This window comes from Akebia trifoliata, chromosome 16 (genome assembly GCF_017979445.1).
Source record: "Akebia trifoliata isolate Shusen 1 chromosome 16, ASM1797944v1, whole genome shotgun sequence".
In the NCBI taxonomy this organism is placed as follows: domain Eukaryota; kingdom Viridiplantae; phylum Streptophyta; class Magnoliopsida; order Ranunculales; family Lardizabalaceae; genus Akebia; species Akebia trifoliata.
In genome coordinates, this window is record NC_141390.1 from 14,132,584 (window position 1) to 14,142,929 (window position 10,346).

The window sequence follows — 10,346 nt, forward strand, 5'->3', positions numbered from 1 at the left end:
TTTGATTCATAACATACAAAATAAAAAAACATATCTTTCTTTTCAAATCAATTTATGTGTTTTACGCAGTCTTTCTTTATGTATCATATTTGCCATAGAAATAACACTTGACATTATTGTCGTTTTCCCTTCATCCTGATTTGCATTCTCAGGCATTTGACCTTTTCCTAATGAGTTATTCTATTTCTTTGACTTTTCTCATTTCTTTCTTATTCCTTGAGTCATTACTAAAGTACAATGTTTACCTTCTTATTTCAATCTCGTCTCTTCTTAAATGCACATGTTAGTAATTTCATTCATACTTCACTTGTTTTTATTAGTGTTGTAGTGGATCTTGAAGAGACCAAACTGAGCTGAGAGATAATTGAAGACGAACTGTACAAGAAATGAATTATTTATGCTCATTCCTAATGTCTTAAGCTTTGTAGCCTTGTCTATCATGTTGAAGATATGGTCTTATATTCCTCGCACCTCATCGTACTTCATAGTCATCAAGTCACTCATTAACGTGCCCACAAGTAATTTATCAGCAGACTTGAACGTTCTTCAAATACTCTTATGCATTGATAATCGAAGGTAAGGATGTCTTGATGTTGTTAGTAGTCGTAATCCTCATAAACATCAAACTAAGCCCATTCGATCTTTCCTAAGCAAAAAAACAAGTTATCTTGCTATACCGTACTACTCTCAGTTAGGTCCGTAGGTTTTGCATAAATGAGCACTAGGTCAAGATCTTAAACACCTAAAGTGAATTAGACGTGCTCATACCATTCTGAAAAATTTAATCCAATAAAGATTGGGACAGTGGATACATGAGAGGCAGTGAACCAGGAACTTGAAATAAAATAAAGACAATGTTTTAATAAGTGCTTTAAGTTTTATTTGATAATGATGAACTCATTAATATCACCTAAATTTATCTTTTAGTTTAAACTAGGTATATTTATTGTTTACTCACTTTAAGATAATGTCTAATTTATTTACCCTATAAGACTAACATAATTTATATAATTTATTCAGTCAATTTTGTTACTTTTGGGTATCCAATCCTATTTCTGTTAAATGTATGTAAATTATATTATCTTACCAAAATTTTAATTAGTTAAATAAAATTCTTTTGAGCCAATCCCATTTACCTAATTGATTATGCAATTATAAATATTATCATTCTTTAATGTCACCCGGATGACCAAATTTAATACAATTAGATATTCTATAAATTTTACTAATTAAGACCACTTTGATAGCTACAAAATTAATAAGATTTATATACATCTAAATTGTTCAACAATACTTACTTGATCCTTAGATTATTCTTAAATGTTCTAATAACATAATATGGCACAAAACTTTAATCAATATTCTAATGAAAATCCAAGATCAATATGAGATCAAAATTGAAATTAATATATAATCAAAATATGATAGTAATTATAAACTTGAATTTGAAATCAATAAACCGAAATTTGTAGTCCTTTATAAGACAAAATTTAAAACTTCAATTGGACTGAAATCTAGAACAAATCTAAAATTCAATTGGACTGAAATCTAGAACAAATCTAAAATTAACCTAGATTGAAATTTAGAAATCAAATCTGAAATTCAATAAATCGAAATCTAGAATAAAATCTAAAATTCAATAGGACCGAAATCTAGAATAAAATCAAAAATTCAATTGAACCGAAATCTAGAACAAAATCTGAAATTCAATTTGACCGAAATCTAGAATAAAATCTGAAATTCAATTTAACAGAAATCTTGAAACAAATCTAAAATTCAATGGACAAAAATCCATAAACAATCTGAAATTCAATTGACCGAAATCCATAACAAATTCTAAAATTTAATTTGACTAAAATCTTGAAACAAATCTAAAATTCAATGGACTGAAATCCAGAAACAATTTGAAATTCAATGGATCGAAATCCATAACAAAATCTAAAATTCAATTTAACCAAAATCTTGAAGCAAATTTGAAATTCAGTTATACCAAAATCTAGAAACAAATCTAAAATTCAATTGGACCGAAATCCATTAAAACGATAATTTTGACCTGAAACGAAAAATATTGAAATCGAATTTCAATCATAACAATCATAATTATATACATAACAAGATTAAGAAAAATATAGAGAAAGATTTTTTTAAGTAATGGAAACCTTCATGTATGAATAGTTTGTAACCAAGATATGGAGATTAAAGAACCTAGGGCTCTGATACCACATGTTAGATTTTACACATTCAAATTCTTCAACATAACTTTAATAAACTATGATTCCCAATAGGATCTAATCTATCACATATCTCAAGTATACTATTCATACAATTCAAATCGAGTTGATAGTACTTACCTTGTGCCATCATAAAGCCATTGATTCAAAAACGTTTGAGGTGTGCCTAACAATCGACGTGTTCATCGAAGCCTTCAAACCTCAATCAAATTGTTCTTTACATTCTAGACTCACCTTTTTCCTTTTTTGTATATGGAATGGCTAGGATTCTAGTGATTGATGGAAATCACTGGTCTTAGAACTCTCTACCTTATGTGCATTTTCTATACTTCAGTTAATTTCCAATATGGGATCACCAATCCTCTTTTATAGATAAAGGTTGAGGGCTTAGAGTTATTTTAGTAAGATTCTCATCCATCAAGATGTTTTACTAACCTTAAAGAATACTATCTAATTCCAACAAAATTTATATTATTTCAATATTGATATCTTTCATTATAGAATCCTTATGTAATTAAACCACAAAATCGTGAGGTCAATGAGCCACACGTTATTGAGTTCTAACAACTATTTCTTTGGATTAATGCATTGATAGTTGGTGGTGGCAATGGGTTGTTGTTATGGTTGAATTAAGTTTTCGTAAACAATACAAATGTAAACAAAAGAAATGGGCAAAAGTTGTGTATCGTACTTGTTATAATAGCCATACGATGTTGTATATGTTATTTCTGTGCTGTAACATTAAAGAAAATAAATAAAAAATGATGTGAAATAAAATAATAAAATAAAATATCGTAAAATACTATCTTAATATTGAAATTAGTGAGGCTTGTATTGGATACAATAGCCTTAAGACAGATTTCACCCCTGTGAAGTGCTAATAGTCTTTGGACTTATGTCTCTCAAGACAGACCGTTCCACACGTGTACAAGACAACACTCCTAGTGTATACGTACAATTAAACTTGTATTGTGAATTATACTCTCAAGGACACACGAAAAAATCTCTTGAAAATAGAATGGCACTATGCAAACAACTCAAAAATCGAATGAATGCAAAAGAGGGAACAAATGAGAATTTATAGAATTAAAAGTGTCTCTCTGGATAGTCACCAAGACTATTGAAAAGTGTGTTTGTGTTGTGACTATTCAAACAGACACACATGTCTATAGAGTTTGGATTGTGACTGCTCGAACAAACACACATGTTTGTAGAGTTGTGACACCATTTGTCTCTTAGAACAGTTACAAGTCGACTCCACTTGAGTCTCTTAGAATAATCACGAGTTGTAACTCATTGAGTTCAACTCGATCCAACAAAGTTTTAGCAAAAGTAAGTCTTTCACGCGCACCTATGTGAGATTTAAATCCAAAGATTTGTACCCCCATGTTCGAGCATCGCATACGCACACACGCACTAAGGTTTTCGGACCAATGTGTCCAAATCCCCTTTAGAACCCATGGGCCCTTATGTGTGTGTGGGTTTTACCCATATCTCTCTTACACTTACTACACCATGTGAGAGCTTCAATATAAAAGTTACATTATTTAGTTGTTTCTATCCGATGTGAGACTAAAATTTTACACAACTTACAAACAAATCACTTAACTCTTACTTTTACTTTTACTTTTACTTCTATTTTTACTTTTACTATTACTTTTTCTTATACTATCACTTCCATACAAACATTAGGATAAATCCCATATTAATCCAACAATCCTCCACATGAATAGATAAAGTCAAAATTAGATAAGAAATACGATAAAATACTCTAAGAAAACATAGAGAATACAATAGAAAATGTACTACATCAAGAGAACTAGCTTGTGACCTTAAATTTTCCTTAGTGAGAGTCTATCGAAATTACTAGACTAAGTAGTGAACATAAATTTTGAATTATTCAATCTTCCATGTAAATCAAGATAATAGACTTTACACGGTTATGTTCATTTTGGTCCTGAACTATCCTATATTCATAAGTACTCTAGAGAATCTAGTCTTTTAAGATTCTTATAGAACTGACCCAGTTCTACACTCACATACGTGATATCATATTAAGAATATCTTATTGTACCTGTAGACACCCCATTTTTACATCCGCCTGATTAATCAACTCGTCAACCCGATCGCAAGGATTCCCAATGATGGATGTGTATTCCATTGCTTTACTTTGTTACCAGATTTGTTTCAGAAATCCAGATGAGGTATCTCGAATTGACAAAACCTTAGAAATCATGCTACGCTAGGAAAATACGACCCCAGAAACATAGAAATCATCATATTGCAGACCAAAAAGAAGCTTCACGATAAAAATCACTAAAAATTACCAAATTACCAAAATACCCCTAACCTCAAAACAACCCTAGAGCCTACGTTACGCTTAGGAAAACTCTCTCGAACACATAAAACAACAAATCGAAACCAAATAAATCATTTCACCAATTTTAACAGAATTTGACAAAATTACGAAAATGCCCCTCATAAAGTTCACAATCATTTCACATAAAATTTTTTATAAATAACAAAAACTAATATTTCCATTGAATTCCTTATGAAAAATCGATTCTAAAACATCCTAGAACATTAAAAACCGACTTAAAACGTGAAAAGTCCTCTCCGGGGGCAAAACGGTAATTTCACAATTTTCATAATTAAAAAATTCGAAATTAATAAATAAAACATTAAATAATTAAATTTAAACATTAATGAAATTAATTTAAAATTTTGAACCTAAAAAATCGATCAATCGGGCAGGCAAAATTGTTGAGGGTTCGTGAGATATTTCTTTAAGAACCCCTCAATTTGGGGGTCCAAAGAATTAAAGAAATAATGAAGGGGGCCTTCTCCAAAAGTTAAAAGTAAATCAAGCAAGACTGAAGTCAAAGTATTAAAGTCAATCAAGTGAGACTGAAGTCAAAATTAAAGTCAATTAAGCAAGACTAAAGTCAAGAAAATTAAAGTCAATCAATTAAGACTGAAGTCAAAACATTAAAAGTCAATCAAATAAGACCAAAAGTCATAATAAAATTCTAATTAAATAATAACTCTATCTAATAGAGTTCTAACTTAAAAATAATTCTACCTAAAACAATTCTACCTAAAACAATTCTAACTTAAAAATAATTCTACCTAAAACAATTCTAATTAAAACATAATTGTACCTAAAACAAGTCAAATTAAAACACAACTCTAATTAAAAGATCTCTAATTAAATACTAACTCTATCCAAATCAACCCCTAAAAACATCTATAAATAGAGGTGCTCACACCCTATTTTCGTATTAAATCATAAACCCTAAGAGAAGTAGGTCTAGAAGCTCCCCTAGCCCCCCATAAACCCTAGTTTTGGAGCCCCAACTCCTTAGCTAACATCCCCCCTTCAATTTTAGGCTAGAAAACACCTAAAAGCCCTCTAAAAACACCTCCAAATCCGCAACGAACTTGAAGAGTTCAAATTCAAAAATAAGGAGATACCTTGCCTCGGAGATCCGAAGTCAAATCCGGAAGCAAAACGAAGCAAGGGAGCACGGTACAAGGAGCTCTTTTTGTCAGATCTGAGGGAATAAAGTCCTTGCATCGGAAAGGTATTTTTTTATTCTTATTTATTTTTTTTTTATCTAGGTTTTAGCAATGTAATTTACTTGGGAATTTAGTAGAGACCGGCTTTGGCCGGGCGGGGTTGGTGCCTAACACCTTCCAACCCCGTAACTTGATCCCCGAATTCAGTTTTTTTTGGTTTTAGATTAGTTTTTTATCCGTTTAGAGTCATTGTTCGGTTCCTAGACCGTAATAACTAGGTGGCGACTCCCAAACCTCAAGGGTCAAAAGCGGATCCGCGCACCCCGCGGATCGAAGGCGCTTTCAGTACCCCATTTGTAAATACAAGAAATATGCATCATTAAAAGCTTAGCTTATCATAAACACTCGCTTCAGCACTTAATGCATCACAAAAATGGATAGAAGAAAAATCTTCTCAATGCTATCGATTAAGTCACTCACAACTAGTTTGCTTATTGAACCTAGTCCATGGGAAGACCAATCATTAGGTTAGGTTTCCATTGAGGTGAATCAGAATTATAAGCTTTAATCCTATTTTCCTCGATGTGTGATATATTTGCTCTTTAGACAAACCTTTAGTAAGTGGATCAAAAGATTATATTTAGACTTTATAAAGTCAATAAAAATAACTCCATTTGAAAGTAATTGTCTAATAGTGGTGTAATGACCTAAAATTTTTAATACGCATCTCGAGAAAATAATTATAGATTTTGACGTTGATTTAAAAGTATGAATCCTTAATTTCAAATATTTGAGGTAAATTAACTTCACCAATAGATTCAAAAAGATCAAAAAATATATTTTAGCCTATAAGCACGTTTTAATTAGGAGTCGAATGAAAAAGTTGTCGAATCTTCCAATTTCATGTCAACTTTTACCCAATAAGTAAAAAACTTAATTTAGAGACATAATTTGAGCAAGTCGATTTCACCATTAGATTCGTATAAAAAATGACCCAAAATAGAATACAAAAATTTTTGAATCGACATTCGAGAAGAACAATTTTTGAAATGACGCTTACGCTCCCACTTAAGTATAAATATCATAAACCTAAAGAAAAATCTTATTTTTCTTATTCTTCTCTCCAAACAAAACTCGATCTTTGCAACTCAGATCTACACCGAACTATAATGATCCAAGCTTTGTGGTGAGAAGGAAGGTCGTACACATCATCAAGGACTACGCTTGGACGTAAAGATTTTCAATTTTTGTTGGAGGAAAAAATTTTGAGATTAGTTGGAGGCGATCTTAAACTCCGTTCAACTGTCGGAAATAATCCGAGTTAGGATGCCTTCCCTTCAACCCTCTAGTTGTATGAAATTTTTCATAGAAAATAATCATAATCATTGGTATTATTCTAGTTTTACCATTTATCGATGAATGGACGAAACTTATGCATGTTTGATTCGATTTAAGCGTAGTTCTAGGTTCTCTATCGAGTTGATTTCATTTTATTGAAACTTCCATGAAGTTTTAGGTAGATAGAATTTTAATTAATCATAAGTTTTCATTGATTCACTGAAAAACAAAAGAAATTTCAACTAAAATAGCAAGAACAACAAATCTGCGAGAAAAATTATGATTTTCACATTTCTTCCAATTCTACTGGCCCAAAGCAATGTTCCCACCGATTTTTACGAAACAATTTCAGAAATTATTTTTGAATTTTTCTCCTGTTTTGTCAAGGTAGTTACATATAAAACCTGAAAAATCCTGAATTTTCAATTCGTATCTCGAGAAAAATAAATAGTGGAATTTTGAGAAAATCTTGAAAGTGGGACTTAAGGGTAAAACTTTAGGATGTTTCTGATCATTTTTAATGGAATCTGACCTTACCATTGGATTCAAAATGATCGAAAAATATACTTTAGCCTATAAGCATGCTCAAATGCGAGTCCGAATATAAAAGTTACAAAATCCTTGATTACCAAGTCGGACCACGTTAAAATAGTAAATTTTTGCTAGAGTAAGAATTATTAAGATTCACTTACACCATTGGATCCATAACGAAAAATTATTAAATATGGACTATTTATATGCCATTTTTGGAGATCAGGAGGTCGAATTATCGTCAAAAATGAAAACGACATCAAGTTTAGGGGCCACATCAGGCCAAAAATGTAAACTTTTGATAGAAACATAATTTGTATAAATTCACTGTACCAGGAGATCCGAAATAAAAAATTAGGCGAAATAGAGTATTCATTTGTCAGTTTTGGAATCTGAATAGTCAAGTTATCATCGATCAAAACAATTGACAAAATACCGAATTCGTCCTAAATTTTATATAAATAATATTTTAATTTTTTTTATCTCATCTTCCCCAACTCGTCCATACAGCCGCGATAATAAACGGAAAATTTGTTTTTTTCCCGATCTTCTACCTCAGATCTTTCGCAAACGGCTCGCCGTCAACGACCGCCGCAGAAGGGAAAAAGATCCACAGCTTCGACATCTATAAAACCCATCCAAGAACTCTTCATTTCATCTTCTCTTTCACCCGGTATCATCAAAAATCAGCCGTATTTATATACAAAAATTTTGAAACTTCGACCTCGGATTTCGTCCGTTTCTAGGTCAAACCGTCTTCCGACGCAGAAGGGAGAAACGTTCGCAGCCTCGACATTTACAAAACCCACCCAACCTTTTTTCGTTTGACTTTCTATTCACCCGATATCGTCAAAAATTAGCCGTATTTATATACGAGAATTTTGAAAACTTCGACCTCAAATTTCATCGGTTTCAGGGTCAAACCGTCCTCCGTCGCAGAAGGGAGAAAGGACAACGACGTCGAGATCTTCAAAACCACCAGGCCAGATTCAAAAATTAGCTGCTTTGAAGTTCGGTCCATCTCGATTTCTGAGCCGATCACCTCGATTTTCGTGCACACGCTTCAATCCTTTCGCATAGAGATAGTAAGGAACTCTTAATTTCTATTAATAATCGTAGATTGTTAAAATTGCACTTAGGATTTTATCGAAAAAAATTTGGATGTATTTCTAAAATATAGAATTGTCTTGTTATTTCAAAAATTCACACCAGAAATTGCATGTTTGATATGTTTAATTGTATTTTTAATAAATTATACGTTGGTAGGATATTTTAACGGGTTATTTCCATCAATTGGGTCGTGTGCCTTGCTCGGACCCCATTTTGATATAAAATTTGTGTTCTTTTTCAATATTATTGGGAAAAAAATAAATTTTATAGTTGGAAAATGTGATTTAATATTCAATGAACTCATATTGAGTTGATGGATATCAAAAAATGGATATTTTATTTAAGAGATTGAAAACTGTAATAATCAGAAAAAAGGGAAAAAGGGTATGAAACGGTAAAATGTCAGAGTCACACCCGAGGGTTGATGTCTGCATTTTACGTTATTGTATTGTGTGTAGGTTGGTGAACAGATATCCAGGAATAATGTTAATGGTTGCATGTTTATTTAAATTTCTGTTAGCGCGAGGCGTTGTGTATTTTTCCGTTATGTTATTTATTTTAGGCGGGGTGGCCACACTTGCATGGTAGGAAACTGGATATTTATTCTCAACCTTATATTGTTAATTTCTCTTTTCTTTTCAAATGAAAATAATATATATATATATATATATATATATAGCTATTTTGTGAGTTGTTAAAGAGTTTGTGAATGCCTGAAGGAATAGTGCCTCATATCATCCGGAGTGGTGTACTATCCTGGGATGTACGGTAGGGACCACCAGGCTCATACGTGGTATGGGACGCGTATGAGAGTGGAGTCACAATTCGAATCCGGGTTATTCCTCTCTATCTTTACCAGTAAACTTGTAATGTAAAGCTGGTCGTATACGAATGGTTTGTATATTTGAGAATCACATGTACGCCTGATAGGCATAGACGAAGATGATTAGTCAGTGATCACTAACAATCTATAGTAGTCGAACGTTCTTACACATCGAAAAGAGACCCATTGCTTACGGTCACGTCAAACGGCCAGCCTAAGCCGAATAAATGGTCAACCAAGCGTGGTAAACAGCGACCTGCCACAAAATCAGGAACTAAAAGCCAGAGAAGAATTGTAACATCATGTCCCGACTGGGAGCGATCCAGTCATGAATCCCAACTATCTAATTCTAATACTCCACCATTGTGTATTATGTATCTGTTGCTTATTTTGATATATAAAATGAAATCCATGTTTGTTGTTTCCATTTGATCAATTAGATTTGTATAAAAAGAGAATGTTACAGTGAGTACTGCTGATCGATGTAATGTGATTTTTAAAATGTTTAGTTGTTCATCCCTGCCTATATGTACCAGTTAATCGTAGTTTCTTCTGTAAAATTTTGTATATTTTAAAATGATTTAGTATGCTTATTCGTTCATGTTAGAAGAGGTTATTGGCAGAAATTGTGTTATTCCTTACTAGGTAACCATTATTACTCACCCTTTCCTTCTCCATTTTTTTAGTTTCAGATCAGAGGTTTAACGAGGCAGGTATAGAGCACGAGTGAGAATCATCTGGTGGGTCAGATAGACAGTCAGAGTTCGTCACTTGGTGAGTATTGGGGTTATTAC